General features: G+C 37.3%; 1 long non-coding RNA gene across 2 annotated transcripts in view; it reads left to right on the forward strand.

Annotated features, from left to right (window-relative positions):
* The window catches only part of LOC103731026, a 131,504-nt gene extending 124,108 nt beyond the window's left edge, over positions 1–7,396 (forward strand). For both annotated transcript variants that reach the window (XR_607118.3, XR_607120.3), the window contains exon 5: positions 7,072–7,396. This is a non-coding gene — a long non-coding RNA (uncharacterized LOC103731026). The remainder of the gene's footprint in view (positions 1–7,071) is intronic.
* Positions 7,397–22,140: the final 14,744 nt, after the last annotated feature.

Consider the following 22,140-nt stretch of genomic DNA (forward strand, 5'->3'; position numbering starts at 1 on the left):
TCAATGCTATTGTAATGAAATGCTTCTTCTAAGTATGTGGCTATTAAAAAATTTAAAAAAGATATTAAAAAGAAAAAAGTTTCATTGTCAAAGTTTGATAAACTCTCCTTCCTATGTTTCTTTCTTGAATATATATAAGTCAGAGAACTCTTGGTTTCAACTTTTATCTATTTGACAATGACTTTTTTTGAATTTTTATTTATTTATTTATTATTTTTAACTTCCAATACTGTGAATTTTATGTCTAGAAGTTCAATTAGGTGGTTTACATTTTCTGTAGGGTACAGGTAAAGGTACACTGGCGCTATAGAAGAGTCATGGAAAAATAATGAAAACCCTCTTGCCTGGGAATGGGAAAAGTCCAAAATTGAGGCCTTGGTGCCCAGGATGACATGTGGAGTCAAGGCCATAGATGGCCATCAAGGGAGGTGAGAAGTCTATTGTTAAAAATTAATGCTCCTAAGACTAGACTCTGAGAATGATGGAAACATCCCTGTCCCTGGCATAAGCCCAACACAGATGCAAAGTCACTGCCATGCAAAACCTGGGACCTTGTGGAAGGGGGTTGTGTAGAGTGCAGCCACTCAGAGAAGGCTGTAACTCCTGCCCTAACATCTGGATGTCCTCCATCCTCCAATTTGCACCATCATCAGCCTACCACCAGAGGAATATGGAACCATGGCACATGGTTGCAACCGCAGCTCCAGGCTCATGGGTTGGGGGCACAGCTCCAGGTTTATAGGAGGGAACCACAGCTCCAGCTCACAGGGGGAGACTGCAGCTCTGGTTCATGGGAGGGGACATAGTTCTAGGTCAGGGGAGGAGAACTACAGCTCCAGGTTTACAGGAGGGAATCACTGCTCTGGCTTATAGGAGGGGATGGCAACTATGGCTCATGGGAGGGAACCACACTTCTAGGTTCACAGGAGAGGATCACAGTGCCAGGATCACAGGAAGGGACCACAGCTCCAGTTCACAGGAAACAACCAGGGCTCCAGCTCATGGAAGGGGACCATGGTTCCAGGCTCATGGGAAGTATCATAATTTCAATTACTCTGGATCCTACAATTTTCCTGTCTCCATCGCTCTGGCCACATGATTATACTTTTTTTTTTTTTTTAAAGCATTTTCAGCCGGGTATGGTGGCACACACCTGTAATCCTAGCACTTGGGAAACAAAGGCAGGGGAATCCTTATGAGTTCAAGACTAGCCTGGCCTACATAGAGAGTTCCAGGCCAGCTGGGGCTACAGGGAGACCTTGACTCAAAAAGACCAAAAAAAAAAAAAAAAAAAAAAAAACAACCAACCAAAAACATTTTCACTTCTGTGCAGCAGGCAGAGGCAAGAGTTACTTGCTTACTGCCTTGAATATCTCACTAGAGGGACATCTACAGAGATATCAGACAAAGGACTATCTAATATTGAAGAAAACCATTTTTAGCTTATACTCAAGGAGATCAAGTATTTTCTGTGGTCAAGGATCTGGATTGATTTTTTGGTGTCTGCTGTTTTCACATCTCCCTCCATGGCCAAGGGGAACAAGCAATGAGACATCTTACTGGAGTAATGTTTTAAATCCTCTGATTGAAACATGAAGGTCATTTCCCACTTCAAACTCTCCACCTTCATTACACCTGGGCTGGGCCTTTGGGGAATGCACTGCCAGGTCTGAGGCACACATGAAATGCTCCTCATCATCCTTGCCTCTCTATGCCAAGATCTGTCACCTTTTCTCCAGTGCCTGGAGTCTTGCTACTGCCATCTTGGCTCTCCAAGTCCTGCACATGCACTCAGCCTCTCAGGAGGTGGCACACCCTGGGCACTGAGGCTGGCTGCCCAGGGCACTCCTCATTTTACCATCTTGATTTTCATCCTTCAGAACAGTCTTGAGCAGGAAAGACTGTGGCCCAGCCTTGTTACAATCCTGACAGCTACTCTTACTTTCTACTCACAAGTACCTCTTAACACTCTTGAGACAGTAGTGTTCTAGAGAACAGTTTTGGAAATACCACCCAGATGATGGTGACAGATATAATTTAGTTCTATATGTAGCTATAGCTGGGGGAAAGAGAATAACAAGAAAGCATAGCTGAGAATATAGAAATATTTTTCCAAATGTAGACTCCATATAAACCAAATTAGCAATTTTCAGGTGCATGTTTTTAAGAGTTAACATTGTCTCCTTAAGAGTTTTTCAGAATGTTGTATATAAAAAGCTTCACAAGGCATGTTGGACAATACGTAAACAAGTTTTGCAAAACAAACGTTTGATGGCAAAAGTGAAAATGAATCCAAAACACATGGGGTAAATTGCTTTTGAAATATGCCTATGTGTAAAATTTTAGAAATGGCTTAAATGAGCTTTGACCAGATCTGTTTTGGGTTTTCCTGTTTATATATTAAAAAGTTCAGGATGTGCGTGATCGTCATGTCATGAAGAACTCAACCATTTCTAACTTAAAATTCCAGAAAAGAGCAAATGAAGATCTGTGTTTAGAAGATTTTAACAGATCTTGACAGGCAACAGAGTAATTTCTTTGAAGTCATAGCCTTCTTTATAGCCTATCAGAATTATTTCCTGTAATTTCAAGTTCAGACACTAATGTCGTAGAGGTATATGTATGGACATTTGTCTTTCATTTCTTTTGGGTGGCAAACATATATGGCCATGAGTCATTAAAAAGTTGTTTCCAGTAGATACTTCTCATTTCAACTATCTGATATTGGGTATTAGTACACAGCTCTAATAGGTATTTACTTGTTTATCTCAAAACAGTAGTCAGTGATGTCAGCAGGACTCTGGAAATAGTCCTTGTGTTTACTCTGCAGTATTCAAAGCAGTAGAGCAGAAAATATCATCATTCTCTAAAACTGCTTGCTGTTGCATTTTGAGAATATCTGAGGCTTACAATAGAATTTTTAATAAAGTAGAAAGAGTAATAGAAAATTTCTATACTTGATTAGTTTTTATAATTGTGTTATTTTATTGTTATCTCTAAAGCAGTGCAAAGAAGTAATAGAAAATTTAGTAAAAATACTAAAAGTTGAACATTAGGAGCACACAGTTAGTGAGTGATCTGGTATTGGTATATTATGGTACCAAAACATTTTTCCAAGTAGGGTTTTGGAATAAAGAAGTAAATTTAGATGTTCTACATTGTAGCTATATCCAAGCTTTCAAGATTGCAAGAAATGCTTGGAATATGATCTGAGAGAAAAGGATGCATTGGTGTCTTTATCCTTATGGGAATTTTTGGTATGTTTTGCCTTATAATACCTCCAAAGAAGGAGTTTAATTTAATGTATAATTCTCCATTTTAATTTAAAAAATATTTATTATTTTTATTTTATGTGTATGAGTGTTATTCCTGCATGTATGTAAGTGCACCCATGTTGTGCAGTGCCTGTGGAGGATAGTACAGGCTGTCAGATCCCCTGGAACTAGAGTTCCAGACAGTTGTTAGCTGCCTTGTGGCTGCTGGGAATCAAATCCAGGTCTTCTGCAAGAACAGTCAGTGTTCTTGACTGGTGAGCCATCTCTCCAGCCCTCAACTCACCATTTTTAAGCAGCTCTCTAGATAAATGTTTCTTTTTGTCATATATGTATACATATTTGTTTGCATATTTACATTTGTTTGCATATTTATATTTATAGCTTCAGGTGGTACTAAATTCCAACATTCAATCCTGTATTTTTAGCATGTAGAACTGCTTCCTTGGGCATCTAGTATACTTGTTAAAGTGCTAATTTTCTACTGTGTATTTGTAGTATGAAAGTTTTTAAAAAATTTTATTTTATGTGTATGAGCGTTTTGACTGCATATGTGTGCATTGTACATGGAGTGCCCATGGAGGCCAGAAGAGGGCCTAGGAACCCCTGGAAGTAGAGTTACAGACAGTTGTGAGCCTTCATATGTGTTCTGGGAAATGAACCTGGGTCCTCTGGAAGAGCAGCAAGTGCTCTTAACTGATCAACCATCTCTTCAGCTGCAATAAGAAAGTTTTTAAAGAATGTTACAAATGTTCTTTTATATTTGTGTGTGGGAGTCCCAAATTTTCTACCTGACTGAGAGTTTGATTTCCATTTGCTACCTGTGATGGTTAATCTTAATGTGTTATCTTAACTGAGAAGTTACTAAGAAATTTGTTTAAACGTTATTCTGTGTGTCTGAAGGTATTTCTGAATGAGATTAGCATTGGAAATGTAGACTGAGTAGATTATCCTCTCTAAGTGGATAGGCTTCCTCCAGCCAGCTGAAGACTTGAGTAGAACAAAGGGATGAGTGAGAGGGACTCTCTGTGCCTCACTCTGTGAACTGGGCATTGGTATTTCACTACCTTGGACCTGAGTTGAGTTCCATTTGGATCTCAAACCCGCCAGTTTTGGGATTAGAATATTCTCTATTCCTTTTTCTTAGGCCTCCAGGCTAGTGTTTAGACTGCACTATAGGCTCTCCTTGGTCTCCACCTGGATGACTTTCATGAGATTTGTCAGCCTTCATAATCATGTGATTCTTTATAATAAATCCACCAGTTTTGTTTGTGTGGAGAGCTCTGAGTAATATACCTGCATTCTGGCCTTTCTTTTTATTAAGTTCAGAATATATCTTTGAAAGTAGTATACTTAACCTATCAAGTTGGTACAATGAGTTGGACTTTGTATATTCTTTCCCACAGTCATCCTTATCTGATTCGTTCAGCCACATAAGTCACTGTAGAGGCTACACAACAAAAAGCTATTCTTCTGTACATCTCATGACAAAATTTTGAGTTTCTGAAGATCATAAAGCTATCACTTTTTCATACTATCAAGATGGTTTTGGTCTATTTTGTCTGGTGATTTCAGGCCTCACAAACAGAAAGGCAGAAAGCTTATTTGATCTATAAATGGCCTAACACAACATTATACTATTACAGAAGTTGTGGTGAAGTCTATGTTATAAGTAAGGGTCATCAAATTTTTCTGTCAAAGGCTAGATCATTTTTTTTTCAGTTTTGTGGGCCATACAGTATCTGTTATAATTCTACCATTGCTCTTTATGCTAATCAGATTTGCCATTCTCGCCACAACTTAGTCATATGTAACCCAAAAGAATATGAATATTGCTGTGCTCCAGTCAAACATTATTTACAAGAGGGTGATGGATAGGTTTGGCTTGTGCACCATAGGTTGTTAACCCCTGTTACAAAAATTACAGCATCATTTGTCAAGTATTTTTCACATCATGTTGCAATTAGGGAAAATATGTGATATAGCATGTCAATGTGTATTATACAGAGATCTGCAGAGACTTTTCCAGCCTCTGTCTCTGAATTAATTAAATTAAGTACTTAATGTCACACATTTTTTAAATTTAATTTTTTGAGATTTCATCTGTGAGTACTGTTTGTATATCATTTCCACCCTTCTCTTGTCCCTCACCTCTTCCTATGTCCCTTCCCATTCCCTTTCAAATTCATGACCTCTCTTTTAATTATTGCTGTTACACACACACACACACACACATAATCTACTGAGTCAATTTAGTGTTGCTCATGTACATGTGTGTAGGGCTTACCACTTGGGGTTGGATAACCTATCAGGGAGCTTGTTCCTGGAGAAAGCTGACTCTTCCTCTCTCAGCAGCCATGGATTGCTTGGTGCTCTTCATCTAGGGCTTGGGCCTTAGAAAACTTCCTCCATGTGCACTGGCATGTCAACTGGTATTGTCATCATGCAGATCTTCTTTCAGCCTGTTGAGATTTCATGGGTGCATTTTCCGTATCATGTCTAGGAGATGCTTCATTGCAGCAGGCATCCTGGTCTTCAGCTCCTATAATCTTCCTGCCCCCTCTTCTGTAATGTTCCCTGAGCCTTAGGTGTTGTGTTGTAGATGTACTAATTGGGGTTGAACACCTCATGGTCACTTATTCTCTGCATTTTTACTGGTCGTAGATCTTTGTAATACTCTACATTTTCTGCAAAAAGAAGCTTCTTTGATGAGGGGTGAGAGCTACACTTATCTATGGGTATAAGGATAAGTATTTAGAATAAAGTTAGAAATTATATTGGATTGGTTTAGGAGAATGGCAGTAGTAGGTTTTCCTCTAGGGCCTATGACCTCACCAATCAAAGGAGTTGGTTAGGTTTACAGTACCAGACATGAAGTCCTTCCTACTGAGTGGGTCTTAAGTCCATTTAGAGAGCTGTTGGTGACTTACAAGAAAAAAAAGTAATGTTATTGCACCATTAGGGATATCTTTCTGGGCCAGTCATTGTTGTGAGTCATAGGCTTTACAGCTAGGTAAGACTATTGATTCCTTTTCTCCTTTGGCAGCTTGCACAGCACCTTCCAATACTGTGAGAGCTAGTCATCAGGCAGGAGACTTCCAGGTCAGTTCCAACTTGATTCCTCCAAGTCCTGAATCCAAAGTGTGTGATGTTTTCAGTGATAGAATCTTATTTTCAAGTTCTGGGAGGCAACCAGGGGCAATGACAATAGCCTATATTGCTTTTGGGGTCTCTTATACTTGCCTGAATGTCAAGGATTTTAATAGAAAATAAACCTTTCTTTTGTGTGCCAGAAACTTAAACAAAAAAATCACCCATCGGATATCTAGATACTAGAAGTCAGTATTGCTCGGAGCCTGCACATTCTTTCATTGAAGTAAATGAATGAATGCGATGAATAAAATAATAAAGACCCTTGATGGTCATGCTTGGCATACTTTTGGTTACTAGTTTTATTAGAGGAAGCCGTTGAATGTAGTTGGAATCAAATGTCCTCACCTCTTCCAGCTTTATTTAAGTATAATTGACAAATAAAAATTACATATCCTTCAGCTAGACAAATGATGTTTATATATATATATATAAAATTTACACTGGAGGAATGATTACAACCTATCCCTTCACAGTGATCATCAAATCTTTAATATGCATGATGAAGAAAGAAACTATGACAATTCCAGAAAGGACCAGCCTTCTTAGAGTGCTCTTTGTATATGATAGCACCCACCTTATTCTTTGTTTCAGTCTTTTATGTTAAAAGCAAAGCTAATCCCTTGTGTCCTTCCTTTCCACCTTCTAGGTGAAATTTCAAGGAAAAGGCTGCATAAATCCTCACCTTGAAATATTTTATTGCTTTAAGGATTTTGAAATTTATCCTGAACAGAGGACAAATGAGATAATTCCAGCTGCAGTGTGAAGATTGGAGCAAACAGAGTAACACTGGAGGCAGTGGCACACATTAGGCACACAGGTGAGAGAGGAAAAAAACCTGAACAAGGGCAGGCAGTGGGAATAGAGAGAAGTAAGTAATTTGTGGGAAGTTAAGGTGGCAGAGGAATTAGGATTTTAGTACTTACTTGGTACATGAGGGCAGGAGTCAAGGTTGATAGAGCGACTAGGGTAAGGGTTACACAGTGGTGCTTGTGTGAGGACTGGGAATGGAGAAAGGGGTGGAGTGTTAATCAGTTCCTAACAGCAGGCAGCTGCTATGCTGGCTTACCACATTTTGTAGACTTATGAAATAAGGAATCCATGAGCTCACATAGATTTACTTTACTACACAGAGCAAAGTAGACTCCATGATTCTTTGTGTTTTTGTAGGTTTCCCAAGTCCTGCCATACAGAATGAGTCCTGTCTAGATGCTCTGCTTTGGGCTCTGTGTCCTGATCTCATAGACAGTCCTTGCTACTTATCCAACCTTGTTCTGGCAGTTGATATATTCTTTGTTGTTTTGGTCAGGGAACAAATGTTTCCTCTACCCCAGAGGGATGCTGCCTCTGAGACACAGAACACAGGCACAGCTGGTTTCCAATGACAGCATACTTATTACAGTTTCAGACAGAATGAATGTGAAATTCCCAATAATATCTAAAAAAGATTTTCAGTAGGTAGTGAACTGTTGACAGTAATATTCAGTATAGTTTATAGACAGCAGATAAAAGCTAAAAGCCTATTAACCTTGGCTATGCTAAAATGATGTGACACTCATTTTTAAGATAGGGCTATCACCAATATGTGTTAGAATTACTGCTTTATTCAATACAAACTGAATTCGCCTTATGTTTTCCTTAGGTCTAATGAGCTGATAGTATTCTAAAAACAAACAAACAAAAGAAACAGGGAGAAGTGATATATATGGCAGTCTTGGGTGCTGCCCTTTCGATTGTGACTTTTGTGTGCTTGCTTTAATGTCAAACAGCCCTCTCCAATAGAAAGAAAATACAAGTCACAAATGTGAGCCACATATATAATTAGAAAAAGTTTTAGAAGCCATGTTTAAAAAAAGTAAAAAGAAACAGGTGAAATTAATTTTAATAATATATTTTATTTAACCCAATGTGTCAAGATATTGTTTTAATCTGTAATCAACATAAAGCTACTAGATATTTTATGCTTTCTCATTTTAAGTCTTTGAAATCTCATATGTGTTATGTGCTATCAATTTGGACTAGCTATTACAAGTGCTCAATAGACAGGTGTGGCTTCTGGATCCCATATTGAACAGAGCAGGTCCAGACTTCAAGAACAATAAGCTGCATTTCAGCTTATCTGTGTAACATCAGTCTTTGTGTGTCAGAAGACTAAATACTATGACATATTTTTAAATCTTAAACAATCAAATGCTAAAGACAACTAACCCTGTACTGAAAATAACACATGGCCACCATATTTACATGGTATTTTTAAGGGGATTATGTTTTGCTTAAAATCAGACAGATATTGTGGCACCTATAGGAAGTATTTTGGAAGGTGAGTTGGCCTGTAGAATGTATCATTGGTAAAGTACTCTAAGATTTTGTTAATCAGACTAGTATTCAGGAAAGTTAAAGTACGTTAATTCAGCTACAGCTGATAAGGAAAATGTTATGTGCAAAAATTTGTTGTTCTTTAATTTATTGTTATTTTTATTAGCATATAGTCATTGTACAAAACAATTGGTTTCATTACAACATTTTAATACATATATGTCATGTACTTTGTTCATTCCCTTCCATGATTGCCATTGGTTCTTTATGCCCTTCCCACTTGTTTTTCTTTTCCCACATGGTCTTCCTTTCTGCCTTCTGGTCTTACTTTAAACTCTAGTTTCCAAATATAAAGAACTGTGATACTTGTCTTTATGAGTCTGGTTTATTTACTTTAACATGCTAATCTATCCAGTTCCACTCACTTTTATGTAAATATCATAATCCTATTCATCTTTATGGTCTGACAAAATTCTATTGTGTATATATGCATTTTCTTTAATCCATTCATCTACTGATGGATATCAGTGCTGAGTCGATAACACGTCTATTGTAAATAGTGCCACAATGAAAAGAGATGTGTGAATATCTTAGTGGAATGCTGACATAGACTTATCAAATATATACCCAGGAGTGGCACAGTTGAACACATAGCTATTCTATTTTCAACTTTTTGAGGAACTGCCATACTGATTTCCATGGTGGCTGCACTAATTTATATTCTCACCAGCAGTGTGTTAGTGTTCCTTTTCTTTCTTTCTTTTTTTTTTTTTTAATATGTGTATGTTTGTGTATGTGTGGCGCATGTATGTGTTCATGTTGGTGTCTCCAAGTGTGCATGCAGGGGTGTGTGTAGGGGAGAGTGGCCATAGGTCCACACTGGGTGTCTTTGGGGTAATGTCTCTTGCTGAACCTGGAGTTTATTGATTTGGTTAGGTTGGCTGACCATGAGCTTCAAGGATCTGCCTGTCTTCAGCCTCCAGCACAGAAGTTACAGGTGCTTCCTGTTGTGCAAGGCTTTATTTTTAACATGCGTTCTGGGGCTTTGAACTCAGGTCTTTGTATCTGTATGACAGGTTCTTTAATGACTGAGCCATCTCCCCAGCCCCAAATGCTCCTTTTCCACTGTGTCCCTACCAGCATTTGTTGTTGATTTTTTTTATCCAATGAGCTGATACATCATTTTGTGTCTTGTGAACATTTACTTACTGTGTTGACAATGCACTACATCTGCAGCACAGAAGCATCTCAAGAACTTAAAAACCTAAAAACCAAGTAAGTTAATGAAAAGCAGACATTGAGGGGAAAAGTCAGCCACCTCATGAGCCCTCAGTATGGCTGTTAGAAATAGTATAGTTTTAAGGGTCTAAAATATGCTAGTGGTTTTAGAAAAAGACAAGTAGTTTAAGAAACTTAAGACTTTCTAAGATAACATAGTAAAAACATACTGAGCTTGCTTTGGGCAAGCTGAGAAGTCCTAGAATTTATTATGTATTTTAGTGAGAAGAACTTTAACACTAAGTGATGAAATGCAGTCACACTGAACTATATTTTGAAGAATGATACACTGGGAAAAGTGGGTTTCTGTGCTGAATGTGTGAAAGTGCTTGACTACTTTCACGTCTGTGCCTATCTCTTTGATGCTGATTATTATCTGTGATTGTTGAAGGCTTTTTGTTTGTTTGTCTTTTAAAAGACTTTCTTAGGAAAAGCAAATGGTGAGTGTTACTAGTTAAAAATATTGCTTCAGAGAGTGTTCTGTACAAAAAAGACAAATAGTTCTGCTTTTTATTTGTTGATTTTTTATTTAGGAACAAGAGACTTTAAGTATTAGATCCATTCTATGGCGAAGTGTTACTGTGTGGATATGCTGTGGGTCATAGAACTGAGTATGAAATTTAGAAGCAATAGGGTGGATAACATCAACTTTGTTTTCATAACCAGAAGGACTGTGTGTACACCATTGCACACTTTAGGAAGCTTGTCATTCCATGGCAGTAAAATCATCTAGCAAGGGTTAATGACATGTGTCTGACCTGAGTATTTAGAAGGAGTACATTGTCATTTAAAAGTTTGCTTTAGAATGAAACTTTGTCAATGAAGGGGTCTCTTGTTAAAGGGTTTGGAAAGCATTGTTCTACTATCACACTCAAAGAAGGCCTCCTTGAGAGGAGGGCATTTGAGCTGTGACAGGAAGGCTGTGACAGGGGAAGCCAGCTGTCAGATATATGGGAAGGAATTCGACATTGGAGGGTGTATGGTAGGTTGGAGGAACAGATGGTGGCTTGTGTGGCCACAGAAGCAAGAGGCTTGCTACCATTTATTATCCTCTCTCTTTTCTAGGTGCTATTCATAGAATTTTGAATTGAAATGAGAAAAATTGTGGAAGTATATTGAATTAAAGATTTCAGATTTTTTCAAAGTATTTTTTTAGATAAGTACCAAATTTGATATAAAACAAATAAGATTATAGTCAAAATTATGATGGAGGCATGCCAAAAAATCTTGGGAGTCAGACCAAAGGGACTTCTACAACTTGAGCAACTTTAGCAATGAAAACACTAGCTTCTAACCATTAAAAATCCACAAGCCCCTACTTAACAATAAACAAGTAATAGAACTGAATACTTTCTGTGTTAGCTTTCTTTTGCCACAATGAACTAGCCGAGATAATCAGGTTGTAATAGTTTTGGTGATTCCAATCCATGGTAGAGTGGTCCAATGCCTTTGAGCCCCCGGGTAACTAGTAGATCACTGTGGAGCACATGGCAGAGCAAACCCATTGACCAGAAAGAAGAAAGGGAAAGGTCAAGGTCCCTCAAATAAAGTGAATATTATGGCTCCCAAAAGACAGAAGATCTCTGTAGTCAGATCATTTTCTACTGGCCACAGTCCCCCAGTGACTTAAGAACCTCCCATAAGGTGCCACTTCCTCAATGTTTGCCATATATCATGATAGACTACTCTGGGCCTCAAGCTTTTAGTACATCGAGCTTGGGTGGACATTCAAACAGTAACAGATACCAACCAAAAATCCAAGATAAATGTTAGTGTTAGAAAGGCACCATTTTACAGCCATTGTAACCACCTGACAAGAGTCCTTATTGGGTACTAAAATCAGTGGGTGAGAATGTGATGAAAACCGGGATATTTTGTTTTCAAAAGAATCTCCCACAAATTATGTCTTAATTAAAAATAAATGGGCTAAACAATATTTAATCACAAAGAACTTTACTGTGGAGTAACCTTGTAGAAAGCACCTTACCTACATAAATAACTGACATTAACATTGTCAGTAATTGGGCAAAGCAGTATCATGTGCTTCTTGATCTAATGCACTTGGAAGAACACAGCGTCATTTATATAACATTACTGCCAAAGATGTACAACCTAAATCTAATTATGAGGAGATATTAGACAAATCCAAATGGAGGGATTTTAAGGTCAGTTTTGTAAAAGATAAGGAAAAGCTGAATCAGGAGACAAACAAAAATTTCTATAAAGGATATTTGTGGATAATTGACAGAATTAAAGAAAGCTCTATGTATCATATTAGATTATAGCATCATGTCAATATTAAATGTCTAATTTTTATTATTATACATTGGAGATGCAAGTGGATGAGTTTGTTCTTGGGAAATGTATGCTGAAGTATTTATAGGTAATGGAGCATGTTATCTGCAAACTTAACTGAAATGGCTTTTAAAAGTTGCCTAAATAAAAAGAAAGAAGAGAAACAAGGAAGAGGGTGAAAAATAGGAAATAATGGTGAAGAAATCATGACAAAATGTTACCAATATGGGTCAGGCATATTCAGGAGTTCTTTGTACTGTGCTTGAAACTTTTCTGTAAGTTTGAAATTATTTCAAAACAAAACCTGAAAAGAAGTGATGGATACATTTGGCCCAGAGCATCTTTTATTTGTCCTTTCTCTGCTTTCCTTTTATTTTGGTGCTTCTTTTTAGTCATTTTCTTCTAAGAAGGACCCCCAAGGCACCCCTAAATATAGAGAATATCACTGTACTGAAATGATCATTCCCTCCAGAAGTGAAATGGAAGAGAGCAAATAGTTTTATGTGCAATAATCATTTTATGTAACAAAGGGGACTTCTCATATTTCACTAATGCTAAGAAGGGACTACTTGTCCTTTTAAATATTGTGAATGTGTAGATGTTGTTGGTAAATATTTTAAAAAGGAGAATATGGGGAAAAAGCATGGAGGCAGTCTATATTTGGTGCTAGAACTCAGGGAATTATGATGTAGGCTGCCTGTAGGTTCTTAGTAAGAATTGCTAATTCAGTGTTAGCAATGAACTTTATTTTTGCTTTATGTACAAGTATATATGTACAACTAAAACAAGGCAGAGGAAAGAGTGAAGTGTGGGAACTTCGATCCACATAATTATTTATGTTGGTAATCATTGTAAGGGTAGTTGCTATCATTAAAGCAGCCAGGTCCTACTGACTTTTGAAAGTACAGCTTTGGTGCTATGCCTCAGTGGTACAATGCTTGCCTGTCACGTGTGAGGTCCAGAGTTTGGTTACTAGTTCTGCAAAAACAAACAAAAACAAACAAACAGACAGAAAAGAAGACAGATGTGCTCTTGCAGACATCTATGTTCGGTTCCCAGAATCTACAAGGCAGCTAACAACCATTCATAATTCCAGCTCCAGGGAATCTGACGCCTTCTTCTAGCCTCCAGAGGTATTGCACGCACATGGTGCACTTACATGCATGCAGGCAAAACACTCACGCACATAAAAAATAAAGCTCCAGTGCGTTCGTGGCACGTGGTGGGTCGAGAGTTTGGTCACTAGTGCTTCAAAAACAAACAAACAAAAACAAACAAACAGACAGAAAAGAAGACAGATGGTGAGCAAAATGATTCAGAATAAACCAAGGGAAGAAGAGCAATATTAAAATCATCCTACACCAGGTCACTTTAACAGTTGTATTCAGTCTGCATACTTGGGAAACAGCATCTACGATGTTTTAAATGGAGGACTGATGTGAAATAAAGCTACAATATCAAAACTTGATCAGATACGTTTCCCCTATGTTATTAGGGTTAGACATATATTATCTAGTGCTTCAAAAATATGAATATCTAAAAAGCAGTTTGAAGCTAATGACATTATAGAATTATTATAAGCATGTAAATAGTATTTAGCTTGCTGGCTAAAGAAGAAGTGAACAGTAGTCTAACAAAGAGGAACAAAATAAGTCATCTTCTTTTGAACCTAATTTGTGAGTTAAGTGATAAAATATTAAGACATTATATAAATGGATATATAGGTAGATGTGTATGTAAAGTGGAAAATTAGTGGATGTATATAAAAAAAACATGGTAGAACTGCCACAATGTATCGGATGCTATATAAAGGAAGAATGAAAATGAACTTCACTGGAAGTTGAATAAATCACATTTTAAAATGAGCCAGAAGAGCATTAATGCTTACAATGTACCTGTGATAGCATGTACAAAACCCATGGTTTCTTGGTGACTGAAAAATAATAAAATGAAAAATGACTTCTCATATACAAAGGTGAGATAGGAGCAAAAAGCACTATTGTTATAAAAATGAGCACTCCTTAGAGCTTGGAAAAATACAAATTACAAAAAGAAGCTATGGAGAAAATGATCTGCAATTTTAACTTTTGTGGGCACAGTATGAAAGTAGATAGTATCAAATTAAGGAGAAAAGCTCTTTCACAAAAGGAACTATATTTGTAGGTAGTGTACAGGCTGGCTGCTTTGTAAAGTTCTGCTATGGAATAGCAATGAAGCAGCAGTGGTAGGTAGGATGAAGAAATTGGATAACAGATGATCCAGTGACCACTTATCATAGTTGTTACTCTCTAAGATGTGGTAAGAGGGCAACCAAACTGAGGACACAAGGCATCCAGCTAATGAAGTCTGAGGAAGTATTCTCCTGGTTGAAGTTTTGCTCAGTTACTCTGGCAGCCTCTCTATGTTCTTCTATAGTGAAAGGTCTGATTCACTGCTGTCAGCAGAACTCAGGAATGATGGGCTCACTGGTCCACTGGCGTTTGAAATATCCTGTATTTGCACGATCTTACACATACTTGGAAGACAAGCAGCAATAAGTGTTTAGTGGAATTCATGATTGCATCTGTCTTTTGACTGTGTTTTCATTGAGATCATCAGGACTAGTGCTGACTTTCTAGTCACAGATTTTATTAAGAGAATTAACTATATATAACATCTGACATTTTTGATTCTTAGAATAGAATGGGTTTTAGACACTGAACTATAGTTTTGCCCAATGAAAAGCACAGGTGTTCTGACAAGTAATATTAGCAACTAAGATGCAGTATCTTTACATTTTCAGATAGTACACATACACACAGGATCTAGACTATAAAGCTCATTAAATAGCAATCAAATTTCCATAGAATTTACTTGATTTTAACATTTTCTTTTTATAATGGAGTATGGTATCTTAAAGAAGATAAGACAAATTACTCATTCTGGGAACAAAGACTTTTGAAAACTGTCAGCTCATTGACAGTTACGATGAGCATTTATTTCAGGCTTATAAAACATATTAATCAAACTTGTTCACAGCATGGCAGCCCAAAGAATGTTATTTTATTTTTGAGAAATACTTTAAATAAGTGAAGAGCACTGCTAACATATACTATATGAGCACAAAGCTGCTTCTTTTCTTCCTTCAAAACGAATGCTTTTCTCAGACTTAGAGAATGAAGCATACTGCAGGATTCTGTTTATTACAAGACTATTTGCAAAAAACCTATGCACAACTCATTGCACCTTAAAAAACACTTGAAAATATGGGTTGCATTTGCAAACTTCAGTATGACATGGAAAGCTGGCAAACTGCCTGGCTCCTACTTAAAGGATTGTCATTCTGGGAAAAATAAATTTCTCTAACTAGACAAAAGTCAATGTTTTCATGTTTTACTGCAATCAAACTGATAGAGCTGACAATTTAATGTCTCAACACTTAAAATATCTGTGGATAATCAGTTACCTCAATCAATCATAAATACAAATCCTTCTATTTTGAAAGCTTGTATGTCTGTGACGAAGATGTAAAATAGTGTGGTGAGACCCTTCCCCCACAACACCTCACCATCTACTCCCCACCATCATCTCAATATTCTTGATTTGTCTTTAGTCGTGTAGATATTTATACATATTATGCATCTGGAAATAACTTTTAACAACTGAAGTGATCAAATTTAGAAAGTGCCCTTTCACTGTCCCGTTTTATTTAATTTTTATGGGTCGTGCCTGTATGCCTGTGAGAAAAATATGGAATTTTGCTGGCATTTCAGCTGAAGACATCATTTCAAGTGAAAAAATGCTCAAGACTTTTTCAAAGTGTGCGCTGAAACATACATTTCCCTTCTTTGACTTCAGGGGATGCTAGTAGCTTCTCCAGACAGGTATTATGGGGTCAAATGGTATAGTGCTTGTCCCTTGGGAATTCCTTGGAAACACACTGAATGGCTCACTTCTGGAACTAATTATGGTGATGATGATGGTGGTGGTCGTGGTGGAACTGATGATAAAGCAAGGGAGTCAGTGACAACAACACAAAGAAGTGCCTGATGAATTGAATTCCAGGTAGCTCTAGATTTTGCCAGCTGACAGACTTAGTTCACTAAGCTTTGGTATTGATAATGATGAAAAACTTCAGATGGTATTAGAAATCTGCTTTTATTAGGATATGTGATGATGATTCTGCAGTAAGAGAGAAGTTTACTGGGGCATACTGTTCTTTCATCATGAGACTTTAGTATATAGTTTTATATTCCCAGCAGGTAATTACTCTGAACACCGACTAAGCTGAATTCCTTGTACGGTCTATTTTATAATATATTTTTATGTATGATGTGTATGTATATATCAATATGCAGATTCACTGCCATGGCTTTCTGTTTCTTTGATTATTCAGACTTTTGCAATCGAACTAAGCAATCTTAGGACCCTGGGGTGGTGGGGGCAGCATCTTTTCGTTCCCCGTCAGGCTAAGCTGCAAAACAATCAATCTTGCTCTCACACTCACTTGGTGGAAGTGCCCTGATGAAGGAAGAGTGCAAGTGCTTTGCTCTTGCCATGAAGCCTGGGTGACAAAAGTTTTTACAAGACGCTGACTGTATTTGGGATTATGAATATGCAATGACTCTCATTAGTATTGAAGCACCAGAGTAAGGGCTGACATATCTCGCCACTTTGAGTTCCTGCAGAATCGGCTAATGAATTGTCTCACTCCCTAACTCACATGGTCTGCTGTTGTGGCTCCTAAGTCCCAAGGACAGTTGTCCATTTTGAGAAAACCATTTACTGCAGAAATAAACTGTCATGAATTACTTTGATTTTGTGAAACAATATTTAGGCTGCTTTTAGATTGTCAAAACAAACAAACATCCCCTCCACCAAATTTTTTATAAGATAATGTGAATAGGAATATTTAGAAAGAGATGCTAGCATCTGTTTGTGTGTATATTCGTCACTGTGTACAGATATGCTTCCATCCTAGACCATTGTGCAGTGTGTGCATCTTTATATAGCTGAAATCAAGTCAAGTAATTTGACATTATGTTGGTTTCTCTATTATCCTTCCAAATGGAACAGAGATGAGAGAAAATTCCCAAAATGAATAGGACTGAAACACCAAACAATTCTGTCAATTCTTTACTGTATTCCTTCTTTCTGTTCCTGGTCTCTGCCAAACATTTTGTACCTTGTACACATACCATTTCTCATGAAACTTTTACTGATAAAGATGTGCTTCTAGCCACTGATTAAGATATCTTAATTGGTTAGACAAGTGCTCAAAAAACCATTCAGACCTCTTTCTTTTTAATGCTGGGATTGAACCTGGAGACTAGAAAATACTAGGCAAGTACTCTATCACAGAGCTACATCTCCAGTCCCAGCTCAGTGACCATTTAGAATGCTCACTTTTCAATTAGATAAATGAAGTATGGTTTTCCACACACCTATTCCTTTGAATTTCTGTAGTGTGCTGAAGATTCTAAAGTATAGAATGAGTTGAAATTGACAATTTCTTTTATAGTTTTTTTTTTGATTAGGAATACAGTTTTCTTTCAATTAAAATATTTTTTTTTGAGAATTTCAGACATGAGCACTGTATTTGCTAGTCCTAAGTGGGCAACTCTAAACACATGTATGCAATCACCACTAAATGAACTCAGCACATTTTATATCTATTATCTATCTATCTATCTATCTATCTATCTATCTATCTATCTAATCTATCATCTATCTATCATCTATCTATCGGTCTACCTATCTATCATCTATCATCTATCTATCATCATCATCTATCTCTATCTATCATCTATCTATCTATCTATCTATCTATCTATCTATCTATCTATCTATCATCTATCTATCTGGTCTGTAGGTAAGGAGTATATGTTAACTGTGTAACTATGCAGTGAACAAAGAGCACATCCTTACATTAGGATGCTTGCTTCTACAGTCATTTCATCTTCATTGCAAAGTCATCCCTTGCAAGGAGGTAGATCTACGTTATTATTAGAGAATTTTCAAGGGTCATGTTTTTATAATATTCTTATCATCTTGATCCATCACTGGAGAGTAGAAACAAAAACTCATGGACATGCATGTAAGAAGCGAGTGCAGATTAAAATGAATGAATTCCTGACATAGGTGGCTCAATGATCATACATCAAACACTTGTTACCTCTGCCAGTCTTAGTGACTACACATAATTAAGAGTACATCAGTGATAAAATTTCAAGAAAGATTAAACCATATGGGCCTTTGCAAAGATTATCAGTCATTCTGCAGAGCCATAACATTATTTGTTCAAGTAATCCTTAGCTTCCTAGTTAATAGACACAATGCATACTCCACCTCCAGACCAAAGTCACCAGAGGAAATCTTTTTCTTTTTTTAAAAAAATTGGATCCATCTTATAAGAACCAACTGGATCTGATCACAAAATAAGCTACCAAATTATTCAGCTTAATTCCTGTATTTGTATTCTTGCTACATTTTATGTCAAGATAGAGTTTAAAGTTTTACTTTATAAACATAGATATTTAATCAGAAGTAAAGTCCCTATACAGTGTCTCACACAACTTTTTTGATTTCTCAGTGCTGTTTTTCTATATATACAAACATTTTCTATTATAAGACAGAGGCTTACTGAAACATGTCAAAGTATCCCTTATGGAACATATTCAGATTTAAAAAAAAATTTTTTTTGTTTTTTTTGAGACAGGGTCTCCCTGTAGCCCCAGCTATCCCAGAACTCACTATGTAGATCAGGCTGGCCTTGAACTCATAGAGATCCTCTTGCCTTTGCCTCCCACATGCTGGCATTAAAAGCATGTGCTACCACACATAGCCAGAACAAAATTTTAAGACATAAAAGTGGAAATGTAACAGCTGAAATAATTATATCTAAGCACAGACTATTTAATTTAGGGCTTGATGCTTCTTTTTTTTTCACCTTAAATAATTTCCTTTATTGCATTTCATTATCAGTGATATCATTTTCCCTGACATTCTATATATGTCACAATAAAAGATGATAAACTGACAGAATTCCCTTCTAGAGTTTATTTTGTTTCTCCTCAGAGAAAGAGGCCCACATACAATTTTCTCACTTTTCTATGGTTTGGGGGGATGTGGTGGTTTGAATTAAATGTCTCCCACAGGCTCCAAGTATTTGAATGCTTGGTCCCCAGTTGGTGCTGAATGTAGAACTTTGGGAGGTACAGCATCGCTGAAGGAAGCACATCACTGGGGGTGGACTTTAACCTTGCCCCATTTTGTGTTTTTCTCTCCACTTCCTGTGCTTGCTTGTAGATGTGAGCTTTCAGTTTTCTTCTCCAGCTGCCTCCTGCCATGCCTTCCATCCCTCTGAAACTGTAAACCAAATAGACTTTTCCTTCTATAAGTTGCCCTCTCATGGTGTTTCTTATCACAGCAACAGAAAATTAACTAATATAAGAAATCCCACGACTATGGAAATGCTTTAAGCATTTATTAAAGATAGAATGCATGAGGACCCTTGGGCAGAATGGGTACAGGGGGCTTGATGCTTTTTAAAAATCCAATATTAGGGGGCTGGAGAGATGGCTTTGTGGTTGGTTAAATGTACTGGCTGCTCTTGCAGAGAACCTGGGCTCAGGTCCCAGCACTCACATAGTGGCTAACAACCATCTGTAACTCTAGTTCCAGGGGATTTGATGCCCTCTTCTGACCTCCAAGGGCACTGCATGACATGGGTGCATGCAGGCAATGCACTCATACACATAAAAATATATAAGTAAAATACTAAAAATAAAATATAGGGGTCTAATGAAATAAAAATGCAAAGAACTTGTGCTTCTCACATTTTTCTGCACCTATTTTCTGTATACAACCACAATATAGTTGTAATAGTTGGAAAAATGATATATCACATTGCTGCTATTCAGATTTCTAAGTAGTTTTTTTTTTTTTTTACCGTATTCTGAAATTGAATTTGCATACTCTCAGAGAACAGCAAGTTGGATTTCCCTTTCTATACTTTATAGTATTAGTACTTGTACCCGTAATTAATACTTTGATATAGTTTAATGAAGTAGACCCAGAATTGCATAACCTATAGCAGACCAAGAAAGCAGGGGTACCCTGGTCAGTCTCCCTCTCTCCCACCCTCCCTCCTTCCCTCCCCCCTCCCCCCCCCACCTCTTTCTCCCTTCTTTCCTCTAATGCTTGACAATGGGGAGGAACAAATATAGCTTGGTGACTTAAAATTTTTCCAGTAGAGGTTATTTTAGCTTGAACATATATATAAATTTTGTCTATTATGATTCAGTATTGCTTTTATTTTATTTGCAGGGAAATGAGGATGTATCCTTCAGTATTGTGTCTTCATCTGAACTTGAACGTACTAAGTAATCTACCACCAGTAAGCACAGCCTAGACATTTCTTTGTCAGCCGTAAATTAACCATTACTGAGTACAAACTAAGTCCAGGGTTGATGAGAGGTGGGTTAGGAAAAGTAGAATGTTGGTGTTCTAGGAAGTTATAATGTGGCTAGGGTAAAAGATCACTGGGGAAGCTGGAGATGATGGAGACATCAATAAGTAGACAGATTTCATGTGAGCTGTGCAGAAGCATTGCAAGGTTTCGATGAGATTTGAGAAATTTCAAGACAATGCTACAGAGCTTTCAAAATGAGGCAGGCAAAACCTATGCAATATCCTAATAATGGAGCAAGAATGCTATGTGTAGGGCAGTCCCTCATATAAGAAATACTGCCTGAAATGTTGACACTCACAGTAATTCTGGATGTAATTCTGTGTGTATTACTGCGAATCCAAAAACTGTAGTGTTGGTATCATGGAAATATATGTTATTTCCAAAGTTTTTTTCATTAAAGATAAAAACTTAAAAGAAAAGAAATACATTCTGTTTGTCCCTATACTTACAGTAAAGTACAAGAGATCTATCTATCCATATCATCAAAAGTACAGGAATGATTACTCTTGAAGTTTCCATTTAAGTTTTCTGGGATTTATGGCAAATTTCCATGAACAGTAACAACCTTAAACTCATTTGTTTTCTTGGGATATCTGACTCATGATGACCTCTCAGATACCTGCTAATTACATTTTTACTCTAGCCACTGTCTTTCAAGCACTTGGACCTGAGTTGAACCACAAGTCTATGTGAATACAAAACAAAACACCTCAGCTTGATGGTGCTGGTTTATAACTCAGTGTTTGGGAATCAGAGACAGGTGGAGGATCCCTGACTTACCAACCAGCCGGCCTAGCCTATTTGGTGAGCTCCAGGTAAGTGAGAAACTAATGTCTTACCCTCCTCTTGCCCCCAGAAAAGGGTGGATGGTGTGTCTGAGGAGCACTACTCAAACTTATCCTATAGCCTTTACATGCACATGTACATACACCTGCACAAACACGCACATGTACACATATGTAGCATACATATACAAAATTCATTAAAACTTTGGAACAAGACTTCTTTTGGACCTAAAACCACTTATTTCAAGCATACATCTCTTTTTCTGAGTGATAGGACTGGAAATTTAGAATCGTGTTCTCATAAGTGTCTTTTTTACCTTTGTTTCTTTTTGTGGTACTGGAGTTTGAACCCAGGGCTTCACATATGCTAAGGAATCTTTTAACTACTGAGCTACAGCACTCGTTAGGCCCAGATGGCCTGGAAGTCACTGTGTAGCACAGGCTAGTTTACCACTCTGCTCAGCCTACTGCGTACTGGAATTATAGACATGAGCCACAATGCCTAGCTACTTTTCATTTTCTCAATAAAAATTTTTCCTTAGTCAAGAAGAAGAAGAAGAAGAAGAAGAAGAAGAAGAAGAAGAAGAAGAAG

This window comes from Nannospalax galili, unplaced genomic scaffold (assembly GCF_000622305.1).
Source record: "Nannospalax galili isolate Female #2095 unplaced genomic scaffold, S.galili_v1.0 scaffold173, whole genome shotgun sequence".
NCBI lineage: Eukaryota > Metazoa > Chordata > Mammalia > Rodentia > Spalacidae > Nannospalax > Nannospalax galili.